Consider the following 14,725-nt stretch of genomic DNA (forward strand, 5'->3'; position numbering starts at 1 on the left):
CCTTTTTTCTTAGACATCATAGCCAACACTCCTTGGTGCACCAAGAGTTTGTTTTATGTTGTTTAGAGTATTTATTAACTCACAATTTTTTTATGTTCGATTGGGACTACTATCTCCAGAAGTGCAGGGCCTTGATGGGCGCTAAATTCTCCCCCTCCCTTGCTCATTTGTACATGGGTTGGTGGGAGAGGTCCCGCATTTTTGGCACTGGTTGTCCCCATCGTTCTGAGATTACGTTTTTCTGTCGCTATATAGACGATTTAATCTTTGTGTGCACCAGGAGTGTTGGTGAATTAGATGAATGGCTTCTGTATCTTAATGACAACACCCTCAATCTTAAATTTACAGGTGTTATGGACCCTAAACAAATTGAATTTCTGGATGTTGTTCTGATGGGTGTAGGGGAATCTATTTCCTCCAAACTTTTCAGGAAGCCTTCTGCTGGTAATTCCTTGTTAAGGGCTGATTCAGGCCATCCAAGGCATACCATTAAAGACATCCCTGTGGGACAGTTTTTGAGGTTAAAACGGGTATGTAGTGATGAATCATCTTTTTTGAAAGAAGCCTCTGCTATGAAAAAGCGTTTCATGGAAAGAGGTTATTCAGCCCCTGTACTTGATAGGGCGTTCAATATAGCCCTTAATATGGATAGATGTCATCTCCTTCCTGATAAAGTCAAGAATAGAGATGGGAGAAGGTGAGTATCTGACAAATCCATAAAAATTCCGGTGTTCTCCACTCCTTATAGTTTAGAGTTTGGTAAAATTAAAGGGATCGTGGAGAAATATTGACATAGATCTTAACTGTTTTATAGCAAATCCATAAAAATTAAGGGTAAATAGATCCAGAATTGTTCAATCAAAAGACTCTGGAGATCCCATATATATAAAAGGGGTTTTCAGATTCCAGATGATAGATAAAAATCTTTTTCTCCCATTAGCAGATCACCTTTAGGAGGTAATATCTGGGTTTGTGTATCGACTTATGAGACAATATTTGGGCTTGCACATTGATTAGGTCCAATTTTGATAGATAACAACTGGGTACGCTTTCTAACCCTAGATGTATGTATGTATCACATGCATGGATGTAAAGTTGGATGTAAAGTTTGGGAAGAAATCTGGAAACATTTATATATAGATTTGAATAGAAATTTTATGTACATGAGTAAATAAATCAAAAAAGGCCAAATATGGCCAGTTGGGAATTTAATAAGACTTGGCTGAGGGGTAGTTTAATAACACCCTAAGATTAGACTAATTCTGATTAATGGTAGAGAAGCTGATATGTAACCCTTCAAGAAATTTTGAAAAGGGAGCACATTTAGTAGCACCTAAAAGAAGGCATCTAAGTCACCATCATAATAAGATGAAACTACCCAATTTTGTTTTTTGACCGCGGTGTAAATAAAGGTTTCCCCCATTGGTAGTTTTACATGATAATATCTGATATGTAAGGCGGAGAGGATATAACCTGAGGGCATGAAAAGACCCTAAATGTCTAGGGAAAACAATCCTCTAAAAATAAACATACCTGTTCAAGAAAAAAATCCGGAGATAATTTTACATGGTAATATCTGGTATGTGCAATTTAGCTCTGTCTGATAGATATCAGATAGAGGTAAATAAGAAGAATATCCTTTGCGCCGGACGCCTAAATAGCCCTTGAAACAGACTTTTGAGACCTGCGGAACTTTATGAGGTTATCTTTTAAATGAAAATATAAATATGTGTGTCTCGGTAACACTATAGGTTTAATATAAATACTTAATACCGGTAGTTTTACATAGGAAAGGAGGAGAGGATATAATTTGAGTTCGGGAAAAGACCTTAAACGTTTGGGGTAAACAATTCTTCAAAAATAAATATACCTGTCGGAAAAAATTCTGAGGTAGTTTTACAGGGTAATATCTGGTATGCGCAATTGAGTTCTGTATGATTGTTATTGGATAGAGGTAAATAAGGGGAATACCCTTTGCGCTGGATGTCCAAATAGCTCTGTAAACAGACTTTCTAGACCTGTGAAAATTTATGAACTTTAAATGTAAATATGCGTGCCTCTGTAACGGTAGAGGTTTAACACAAAGCATCCCAGGACTAGGTGTATTGTAAAAGAAGGTTTTCCCCTTCACTCATATATAAAAAAGCTCTTCGAGTAAAATAAAGTATATCACCACAGAGTGAAGCCTATTAGGCGAGGCAGTTTGAGCATTAATTAATTTTTTAATTTTTAATTTTTAATTTTATTTATAAGAATGATAGAGTTAATGCAGATAGAAAATAGACGTGTGATCCCCATCCAGATCGGCTATAGGCTGAGACCTGTGAATGGGAGGAGTGGCCACCTTTAAGAACGGAGGTGGGAGTGTGCGTGGTATCGCTGCTGAGGACGTCTCTGACGAAACGCGTACAGCGTCATTACGCACACACGTCACTTCCGGTGCGCCTGGATTCGGTGGAACGCAGCCTGGAACGCACGCCGCAAGTTCAGGGAAATTGCTTCCACGGCGGACCGGCGAGTACTATAATCAACGAATAAGTCTGATAGACTTCCTACATTTTTAACATTTACTATATTTTTTGGCCCTTTACCTACGTAGTCCATTTTTAACCCAAAATAAGCTTGATAAGCGGCTTCTAGAGGAACTCACCATCTAACCCCAGTGCAGTAAGGGGACTGTAGCACTGGGAGAATAGAGCTTTTTGGGATATAGTGCAGTCATTCTGCAGACTTATGTAAAGGACCGTAGAAGAATCTGGGCTTTATTTATATATTTTTTTGTTTATTTTTGTTATTTTTAAATATAAAAAATTTTTTTTTTTTTTTTTTGCTTTCTATTGGTGTTTCATAGCTGGTGAAACTTTGGTGTATATATATGAAGAAAATCTTTCTTCTGTTTGCACTCTGTAATTAGTGCCTATATTTCTTCATCCAGCAATTGTGTTTTTTCAATTTTATTTTTTATATTTTATTGTTTCTTTTTTGCTAAAAAAAAAAAAAAAAAAAAAAAAAGGGGTGGTATATTACATCGTTTTGAGCTGTATAATACAAGTCATATACGGTGTATGCTGATGCATGGACTGCTAGATTGCATCGTACATATATAAAAAAATCCCCCTTTCTTCTGCACAAAGTGTTGTATAAAGGTTTTTTGTAATAAAGCATCTTTTAAGTGGAAATTAGTTTCCTACTATTTTTATACAATCAATAATACCTGCTTTTTGAAGAAAAACATCAGACTATTTCCCCCTCCCAACTATTATCCAAAATACTACACCATGAGGGAATTTTCTTTTATTTGAGGAACTATTATTGGACACAAAGAGTCATCTGTACCCCTTTAAAAAGATCTGGAGAAGGACCCATTGAAGATACAACTGGACGGTGGAACCTTCCAATAAAAAGGACACAGATTACAGGCGCATAACCCCCTAGGGGGTGAATGGATCTGGTGAGTAGGGATCCCTGAGGGGGAACCAGCACGAAAGTCACTAATTAAGTGCAGGCAATCTCACGAAAGTCACCTTTCCTGTATTTTGAAGAAGCATTGATATGGCTATAGAAGACTCAATGTGGACTGGAATATTCTGATGACACTCATATTGCTTATTTTTTGGTTTATATTGGTCTCACCTAACCCTTTCACACTCTCACATATCTGGGGATTGGTGTACAGATCACTGGATATAATTGGTTTTTGTCACATATTTTGTTGTTTTTTGGCTGTTTTGTTCACAAACAAAATATTTTTTTGATATTATGTTATGAGGTAATTTTGCGCTTCCTCTCCTTATACCTATTAACATATTTGGTGCACTTAGTATCTAATAACTAGCACAAGAAGTTATATGAAAATTGGAGATAATTCCTTCCCTAACTAGGGAGAGGCTTGGCACTGGTATACACTGAAATTTCTGGGGTTTTTACCCCTCTTTTTTTCCCTGTTTTTTTCTGTTTTTCTTATTTTTATTTTCATTTTTGTGGTTAGGGTGTGTATACAGCAGAGGCCTTCATTTATCACTTACCACTAATATATATGGTCTCTGTAGATATATTTCTTATATTTTTTGATTTGAGAGCTCTATATGGTAATGAAAATATAGTGGCATTATTTCACTTAGGTGATACAGTAGGGTGCAATTATTATTATTTTTTATATTCTTTGTTTTTTTGTTTTTGTTTTGAGGTCTAGGTATTGAACAAATGGGGTGTTGTTGAGATTAATACGGAACACGGGGTCAGTCTACATAGTCCCTGGGGACATATTGAGGTGATAGATAGACACATTAAGGTTGAGGGAGAAAATTGTGTTACTGAAATCAATTGGGTGGAGGTAGCGCCAACAACCCTAAAATAGAAATCATTCCAGTAATGCAGGTTGTCTAGTGCAGCCTTTGCATATCAGGGTGGCAGCAACCTCATAAAAAGAAAGTTTATATTTAATCTTTTTATTAAATTGGATAGAAGAAGTGTAACTAATAAATATAATCTATATAGAATATAAAGTCATAGGTATAAAATAACATCTATATATACTCCTGCTGATCAAAACCTATTCCATAGGCGCGGCTCTACTCACATAACTATCGTGGAGAAATATTTACCTATTCTCTACAATGATCCTGTCTGTGCTCAAATTCTATTTAAGGGTATTAGATCAGTCTCCCACAGGGCCCCAACTATTGGTGGCATGTTATCCCCCAGCCTCTATTTGAGTAGCGCTCAACGCCCCAATTGGTTACAGTTTAAGGGATCGTTTTGATGTGGGGGCAAAAATTGTCCACTTTGCCCCCACATTTTACGAGGCAATACCATCCTTTCTAGGTCTCTAAATAAGGATTTTAAAGCCATGGCCTTCATTAACTGTAACACTAAATTTGTTATTTACGTGGTTACGTGTGATCAATGTTGCATACAGTATGTTGGACGCACAACACGAAGACTGAGAGACAGATTATATGACCACCTCTATGACATTTACAAAAACCACCCCACTAATATGGCGAAGCATTGGAATCTTTGCCAAGATAAGAATGTCAGTGGCTTACGCATTCAGGGGGTAGAAAAAGTCACTTTATCTAAAAAAGGGGGTGATAGATTTAGTCTGTTATGCAAGAGGGAGGTTTATTGGATATTCCATCTCCATACGAGGCAGCCTATGGGCCTTAACTTTGAGTGGGACATTTCATTCTTTTATGAGTGAATTTTCCACATATTGATTGCCCAGTATTTACTAGGCTGTGTATGGCTCCCATTTCACTGGTTGTCGGTCTGGTGCTGACAGGTTTTTTCATCTGGTTCTGCTGGGCTCATTTTATTATGTTTCTGCCAGAGTTTATTCACTATTTTCCATTTATTATAATTGCTTTACATTGAGGACAGGCCAATTATTCGATTGAGACTGTTTTTTGAATAGGGCTGTATGCATATATTGCAGCATTTTTCTCTGCAGTGATTATGAATATCAGTATTTTTAATGTTAATATCCTATTAGACATGTTTGTCATTCGTTTTGATGATCACACAGCTGATATATTATATTGGGTGTGTGATCAATCAACTGGGTTTTTGCATCAGCTCCTCATACCTGTCGGTATAACGATATTCACATTGAATTTGCCTTTGGTTTTAGAACATTCGATATCGATCGCTTATTTGGTCTATTCCTATATTTACTTTTATTTTTTATATCTATGCATTGTATCATAGGAGAAGACCTAAGTAGACACATCCAATAATGAGATATTTGCAATCTTTCTATTATGAAACCTTTTTTGGGAATATTTTTTGGGTGTTTTTCTCTGGTGGTTTTGAAATTCAATGAGCCCCATGCATCGGCATGCACACACATTGAGAGTTTGTTTCTTTCTCTCTCTTTTTTGTGTCTGCCGATGCGTGTGAAAATATATATTTTTTTACATACAAAATGAATTTTTTTTTTACTTATGTCATTATTATTTTTTTTAGGTTACACCTATACCTCTTCACCTAAGGATAAGATTTATCATGTCATTCATTTATTACCATTATGTATACTTTCAACGTGTCAACTTGATTTTGATGTTTTTGGTGAAAAAGGCTTTTTCCTTTCATCCATTTAAATGTTAATCTTCAGACTTTGGATGTTCACAGGTGTTTCCTTAATTGCTATCTTGTCATACACTTATTTTATTAATTTGTCGAATTGCTTGTGTGTGTGTATATAGCTCTGTATGTATATTCTGCTCATTAGCTATGACTAAGCACCGTGTTCGGTGTGAAACATGTCAGCGGATGTGCAGTTAGTATGTTTACCAGCCTAGATGCTATGATTTTAATTACATTTTTGAAATAAAGTTGAATAATTTGCGGCTATTCAGCTACATCTTTTCTACGAGGGTAGTATCTACAGTCGGAGGGAGTTTTTTGTAGGGTATGTATGACCCCCCACGGAGGTCCTATTTTCGTGCACCCGAGGGGTTATGGTGAACTGACGGATTATCTCTTCGGGAGGTAGATTGTGAGGGAAATAAAGTAGAGTCAGACTCTGTATCATCATCAGTGGTGGAATATATATTTCCTTTAGATTTAAAAGTACGAGTATTAATTCTAGAATTCCTAGATTGATTCGCAGGTTGCCATCGGTAGGCGTATTCTTCTGCAAAGGCAAGTCTATCCTTAGATAGCTTGTTTTGTTTTTTAAAAATAATATCTTTCGTAATTCCTGTGACAAAGTCTTTTACCTCTTGCCATCTCTTGGTGTAGAGTGCGTGAGTTTTCATACTCTCGTTGGTGGATTGTAGTAACAAAATATCTTGATCCAAAGTGGTTAATTCAGATTGGTATTGTGTAATTAGTAATTGCATTAGATTTGTACTACACAAGGTAAGTATGTTTTCCCATGCTACCCTAAACTCAGATGTGGCATTCTGGAAAGAGGGGTACACCTGTAATCTCAAGCCTAACGGACTTATATTTTCACGAACATACTTATTTAGGAATTCTATATGCCAGTACAAATTTGATTTATTTTTTAGCAAGCTTTTCATCTTCACCATATATTGGTTAATATCAATCTCTTGTTCTGTATCAATGTTACAGTTAGTCTGTATCTCTGACATATAGCCAGTCCATGCTGTGCCCACAAAGTCCATAATTATTAACCAAATGTTTGAAAATATGTAATAGCCAAATGATTCAAGTAACCCAAATGAATAAAAAATCCCCGGATGACACATGCATTAGTCACAGAGATGTCCTGCACGGCTACAGTTTGCAAGACAGAAGACACTTGCGGCAAGCTTGTTCTCCTTTGCACCCCCGCACCTGTCCTCCCTCTAAGCGCACGGCTGTGACACTTGACTCCTGCTGGGGACTCCGGCCCCCATAAGGGAGACCCTACAAGATAGGAGAAATTTGCAGCAAGCTTGTTCTCCTTGGCAGCGCCACACACCACACACTCTCTTTGTGGGCACGGCTGTGACACATGACTCCCACTGAGGACTCCGGCCCCTAGAAGGGTGATCTCCATTATCTGCAGCCATCCTCCAGGCCTCCCCTCTCTTTCTCTCCCCCCCTTTTGATTTATATGATTGGCCCATATGGCCATTAAGGCTTTATGAAGAATGGAACACTAAGTTTATTTCCTCACAAGATCCCTGGGCGAAGTTATACCTGCAGGGACGCTTTATCCTGTATTGACAAAAATGTTTTTCTTTTTTGCTGTTCTCACTGAACTAGTGGGCTCTCCTGCAGACAGACTGTGATAGCACTAAACGTTGCCCACCCTGGTGAGCCACAGTCCGTGACCCCAATTGGCAGTAGCCATGTTCTGGTTTGGGACTGAGGCGGGCCCAAGTTCGGGGGCTGACGCGGGGTGGGGGGAGGGGAATGGGAGATGGGTGAACGTTTTGGTTGGGTGGTTATCCCCTCAGGTTTGTATTGCAATAATTATTCATCTGGTACACAAACAAAAAAAAAGAGATGAGACCATAGTGGGCTCACGACTGCTCATAACTGGAAAAGAAAGCAACAAAGTAGTATATTTTGATAATCAAAAGGTAAACTTTATTGAAAAAAATGCACAGACATCTAAAAAAGAGATCCCACAGGTGTATCACATACCCACACCTGTGAGATCCTTTCCTTCACAATACCACATAGTCAAGTAAAACATGAATCTGTAGAGAAAAATGAAACAAACAAAACAAAACAACGTTGTGTACTAAAAACAATACAATATGCTGCTGTCAACTATATAACCCCCCCTCCCCCCCACTACCATGTAACCCTGATATTGCACTCTTATAAAAACCTCCTTACACTGTGCTTACTGGTACTGACCAATCACTGCCTCACTAGGCATGTGACTCAAAAGGCTGATATACTTGGGACCCATATTAGGTCTGTGAATGAATGAATGAATGAAATACTTATATAGCGCACAATGCGAACTGAATCGCCTCTAGGCGCTTGGAACACCTGAAGCATCGCAGGTGGAGAATCGAGTTATAGTGCAATTTCTAACAAATAAAAAATGGCACCTATAAATATAATATGCTGGAATGTCCGGGGACTAAATGCTAAAATCAAGCGCACACTAGTATTTAATTTTCTAAAACGCTACCGCCCTCATATATGCATACTTCAGGAAACCCATTTAATGGGCAGCAGAGTTCTGGCTCTTAAAAAACCCTGGATAGGCCCATCTTACCATTCAGTATACTCCTCCTACGCTAGAGGGGTTAGCGTTCTCATCCACAGAGCCTTACAATTCGAACTATTGAATCTGCAACTGGTTGCGGAGGGGCGGTATGTTGTAATCCATGCAATGTGTGTTAGATGCGAATTACTCATCATAGGGATCTACATACCCCCTCCAGCTCCTATGTCACTGCTACTTAAGTTGGCATCAATAATGGCGCAAATCCTGTTAGCTGGAGATTTCAATATGCCCCCTGTCCCATATATGGACAAATTTTCCCCTGATCCATCACTAGACTCCCCCCTCTCTAGCTGGGCTGAGACATTTGGGCTACACGATGTGTGGAGATGGAAACACCCACAGGAGTGACAGTTCACATGCCACTCAGCCACCTTTGCAACATTCATCGACCTTATATATTTGAGTGATTGATTGCTACCTCATACCCTGGCTGTTTCCATTCTACCCCGGGGAGTCTCGGACCATGCTCCAGTCTACTTGCAGCTGGATATTGGCCTAGAGGCAGGCCCCCCTATATGGAGACTGTCGCGCTATTGGGTCTCAGACGACCGAGTATCCCTCAAAATAATGGAGGATGTGGCTGACTTTTGGCCGCAGAATGTGGGCACGGCTGCACCTGCGGTCGTCTGGGATGCTTTTAAGGCTCGCATTCGTGGCCAATACTAGATAGCCATTGGTGCAGTGCAGAAAGAGTCATCCCCTCGAGCACAGAGCCTTGAGACACAATACATAAATACTGGAGACCGTGAGACTTACGGTCACTTACAGGTACTCTACAAAGAAATTGCGGTCCTCTGAGCCACATCCTCCCAGAAATTTCTTCTAGAAGGCAAGCGCATTGGCAGACTGCTGGCCTGGCTTGCTAAAGAATGCTCACTGACAGCCCATATTGCACGAATCAGAGATATAGACGATGACTCCTAGCTCTCGGATCGAATTAATGCCCAGTTTCAGACCTTCTATAATAAACTATACTCCTCCAAAGTGACATATGATACCGACAGCTTAATATCATTCCTGGCCATGGTAGACTTCTTGGAACTCACTACTGACTCACTACTGACACCCACACTAAACTAAATGCCAGTTTTTCCTTAAAAGAAGTGCAAATTGCAGCCGCTTCCCTACAGACAGCAAAAACGCCAGGCCCAGATGGTCTCCCTGCGGAATTTTATAAAGAATATACAGATGCTATAGCCTCCCATTTCCATTCCCTACTTCTTAATATGCTAGAGGAAAACCAAATACCGCAATCTATGTCAGAAGTGTTCATCGTCGTTGTGCCTAAGCTGGGTAAAGACCCAGCAATGTAAATGCAAAAATATTCACAAAGGCGGCCTTTATGACGGCACAGTGGTGTAGTGGTTAGCACTCTCGCCTAGCAGTAAGCAGCGTCGCTTGTTCAAATCCCAACCACTACACTACCTGCCTGGAGTTTGCATGTTCTCCCTTTGCCTGCGTGGGTTTCCTCTGGGTACTCCAGTTTCCTCCCATACTCCAAAGACATGCAGGTAGGTTAATTGGCTTCTGTCCAAAATTGACCCTAGTATATGAATGGGGACCTTGGGTTATGGGCTCCTTGAGGGTAGGGACTGATGTGAGTGTGCAATGTGCAGGGATAGGGACAATTGTAGACACTCACTCAGGTTGAACTGGATGGACTGGTGTCTTTATTCAACCTTACTGACTATGTAACTGTGTAACAAAGATTTTGGCGAACCGTCTAAATTCGGTGATACTATCTCTGGTTCACGAGGACCAATTTGGCTTCATGCCTGGTAAGAGCACGGACATCAATCTCCGATGACTATACACCAACATTGCTCACTTGAGGGACGGTGCCTCCCCCGGGGTGGTGGTGTCCCTCGACGCAGAAAAGGCCTTCGATTTAGTTGAGTGGCCCTTCCTATGGAGAGTTCTGTCTAAGTTTGGCTTTGGGCCAGACTTTATATCTTGGATACAAATGTTGTATAGGTCCCCTATGGCCAGAGTTTGAACCAACGGGATACTCTCATCCCCCGTCTCACTTGGTCGCGGCACGCGGCAGGGTTGCCCATTTGTCTCCGGGCCTGTTTGCCCTGGCAATGGAGCGCCTGGCTATCTCGATAACAGCTTCCCCACTTATACTGGGTATCCAGGTCGGGTCTATATGAGAGAAATTATCCCTATACACAGATGATGCCCTGTTGTATTTCCCCGATGCCCTAGAGTCCCTTGACACAGCTCTGACCCTGATAGACCTCTTTGGGGAATTCCTGGGCATCAAGATCAACTGGTCCAAATCCCTGCTCTTCTCTCTATTCCATCTACCCCAACCCCGCCTGCAGATTAGGTCTCAACTGTCCTGGGTTCCCAAATTCCGATACTTAGGAATAGAAATTCAGACCAACCCCTCCTCATACCTAGAAGACAATGTATATCCGATACTTCAACAACTAACACTAAAATGTCAAGTATGGAAATCATTACCCCCTTCCCTGGTAGGCAGGATTAACCTCCTTAAAATGACTTTCCTCCCTAAATTCCTTTATGTTTTCAGGAACACCCCGGTCCATATCCCTAATGCCTTCTTTGTTCAGCTAGACCGAATAGTCAATAATTTTATTTTGGCAGGCTGTACCCCAAGAATAGCCAAATCTAAACTGCAAATACCGCTAATGATGGGAGGTCTTTGGCCGCGTACACACGCGGGGACTGTCTGCCGAAACTAAGTTCGTCAAACAGTCCGCTCAAACTTTTGAATGAACGAACACGCCCACACATGGCACTTTTTGAGCGGACAAATACGGCAAACTTTGTTCGTCGTACTAAGTCCGCGCAACTTTTGAAATGAACGGACTCGCCCACACACGAGGCAACAGTCCGCTCATTTCGAGCGCATGTGCAGGTAGGCGGGGCCCGCGACGGAGACGTCGCGGGCTCCGCCGCCTGGAATGTACTCAAAGGGGAACCCCAACGCCGAAAAAAATCGGCGTAGGGGTCCCCCCAAAGTCCACAACAGACCCTTGTCCGAGCACGCTACCCGAGCTGTACCAGGCCGCGTGCCCTCAACATGGGGGGTGCCTTGGGGAAGGGGGGGCCGCGCGGCCCCCCCACCCCAAAGCACCTTGTCCCCATGTTGATGAGGACAAGGGCCTCTTCTCGACAACCCTGGCCGTTGGTTGTCGGGGTCTGCGGGCGGGGGGCTTATCGGAATCCGGGAGCCCCCTTTAATAAGGGGGCCCCCGGATACCGGCCCCCCACCCTATGTGAATGAGTATGGGGTACAATGTACCCCTACCCATTCACCTGTGAAATAAAGTACAAAAAAAAACACAACACAGGGAAAAAATATTTTATTGCACAGCTCCGGGGGTCTTCCGTCTTCGGGGGTCTTCTCGCCGGACTCCTCCGCTATCTTCTTGTAGCTCTTTTGCTAGCGGAGGAGTCCGGCTTTCTTCCTCCCCACCGCCGGCCTCTTCTCCCGACTTCGGGGGTCTTGTCCCCCTCTTCGGTTCTTCTGCCGGGCCACCACGCCTTCTTATAGCTCTTTTAGAGGCGGTGTCCCGGTCTTCTGTCGCCGCTGTCGCCTTCCGGTCGCCTTCCGTTCTTCTTCTTGTTCTTGTTCTTCTTCTCCAGGAGATGTTGACACGTCGCTCTCTCTGGCCGGAATGCCAGAGCCGCGCTGTGCGGCCACTTATATAGTGACAATGGGGCGGTGTCACATGGTATATGTCACATGGGTTGGTCACATGGTGACCCCGCCCCCTTACGATGTCATAGTCCCCATGTGACATCAACCCATGTGACCAACCCATGTGACATATACCATGTGACACCGCCCCATTGTCACTATATAAGTGGCCGCACAGCGCGGCTCTGGCATTCCGGCCGGAGAGAGTGACATGTCAACATCTCCTGGAGAAGAAGAAGAAGAAGAACAAGAAGAAGAACGGAAGGCGACCGGAAGGCGACAGCAGCGACAGAAGACCGGGCCACCGCCTCTAAAAGAGCTATAAGAAGGCGCGGTGGCCCGGCAGAAGAACGGAAGGAGGCGGCGACAGAAGACCGGGCCACCGCCTGCAAAAGAGCTATAAGAAGGCGCGGTGGCCCGGCAGAAGAACCGAAGAGGGGGACAAGACCCCCGAAGTCGGGAGAAGAGGCCGGCGGCGGGGAGGAAGAAAGCCGGACTCCTCCGCTAGCAAAAGAGCTACAAGAAGATAGCGGAGGAGTCCGGCGAGAAGACCCCCGAAGACAGAAGACCCCCGGAGCTGTGCAATAAAATATTTTTTCCCTGTGTTGTGTTTTTTTTTGTACTTTATTTCACAGGTGAATGGGTAGGGGTACATTGTACCCCATACTCATTCACATAGGGTGGGGGGCCGGTATCCGGGGGCCCCCTTATTAAAGGGGGCTCCCGGATTCCGATAAGCCCCCCGCCCGCAGACCCCGACAACCAACGGCCAGGGTTGTCGGGAAGAGGCCCTTGTCCTCATCAACATGGGGACAAGGTGCTTTGGGGTGGGGGGGCCGCGCGGCCCCCCCTTCCCCAAGGCACCCCCCATGTTGAGGGCACGGGGCCTGGTACGGCTCGGGAGGGGGGGGGCGCGCTCGCTCGCCCCCTTTCCTGGCCGGCCGGGTAGCGTGCTCGGACAAGGGTCTGTTGTGGACTTTGGGGGGACCCCTACGCCGATTTTTTTCGGCGTTGGGGTTCCCCTTTAAGTCCATACCAGGCGGCGGGGCCCGCAACGTCTCCCTCGCGGGCCCCGCCTACCTGAAGACGCGCTCGAAATGAGCGGACTTTCCTCCGAGCGGGAACAGTTTGCTCATTTCGAAAGTGGCCTACACACGGGCGGACTGTCCGCTCAAACCAAGTTTCAGCGGACAGTTTTTCGGAATTTCCGAAAAACTTTGTTCGTCAAACTGTCCGCTGAAACTGTCCGCTGAAGCTCCACACACGAGCGGACTGTCCGCTGAAACACTGTTCAGCGGACAAAGTTGAGCGAACAGTCCGCCCGTGTGTACGCGGCCTTTCCCTGCCATGTTTCCGTCAATACTACTGGGCGACGGTCTTAGTGACTGTGCACTGGTGGTATGCAAAGACAGAATCAAATCCAGCGGTCAGTCTGGAAGTGGCCATATTTGGATCCTATGCTGCACTGAATAACCTTGTGCTCACGCCAATATGTCCATGCCAAAGAAAACCACGGTTAGGGTGTGGGAACAGGTGTCCAAATTCATATCTCACTCACTGACACTGTGTCTCCTTACACGCCCCACTCTGGGGGAATCCACGGTTCCTGCACTTACAAATGATCCCTGACCCCAGCATGTGGGCCAGATTTGGAATCACTAAGATTCAGCATGTGATGCCAAATGGCAAACTACTATCAAACGATACCCTTAAAAACACATTTCAATTGCCCACCTGGATGTTTTTTAGTTTCCTGCAGTTGCGACACGCTATTCAATCTGTCACAATTTCCGCAGACCCCGACCATTGCTTCCCACATGATAGAGTCATACTTAATGTCCCAACACGCAGACCGAATCCTCTCATCCCTTTACCGTAGGATCTTCTCGCATGACACGAACCAAAATATTCAACTTTTCCAACGCTGTCTGCCAGAGACAGATATGTGCAGCTTAAGTTTCTCCATAGGGTGTACTATACCAATCGAAAGCTGGCCAAAATCTACCCAACAGAGTCAGACCACTGTCCCAAATGTCTGAATGTTGTGAAAAACAGTGTAGCGCTTATTTGTTTTTACCACATTACAATGTGCCCAATGTAATCAGTGCATACATTAAACTGTGCAAACTAATAAATACATTTAAACACTCTTTGCTGTATATGATAAACAAAGCTGGAATGTCCAAATAAATATATAAAAAAATATATATATCAAAAATAGAAAAACAACGTGGAAACAAGTGAAAAGTTCTCCAGATTTTCTGTGTATGATACGATGAAGTGTAAACAGTCCTACACCTTCTCCAAGGAATGATCGCACAATCACCGCGTGAACCCTCCACCACATG

The sequence above is a fragment of the Lithobates pipiens genome, unplaced genomic scaffold, assembly GCF_037356315.1.
Source record: "Lithobates pipiens isolate NorthernLeopardFrog02 unplaced genomic scaffold, aLitPip1_a1.2 Scaffold_13, whole genome shotgun sequence".
NCBI classification, from domain to species: Eukaryota; Metazoa; Chordata; class Amphibia; order Anura; family Ranidae; genus Lithobates; species Lithobates pipiens.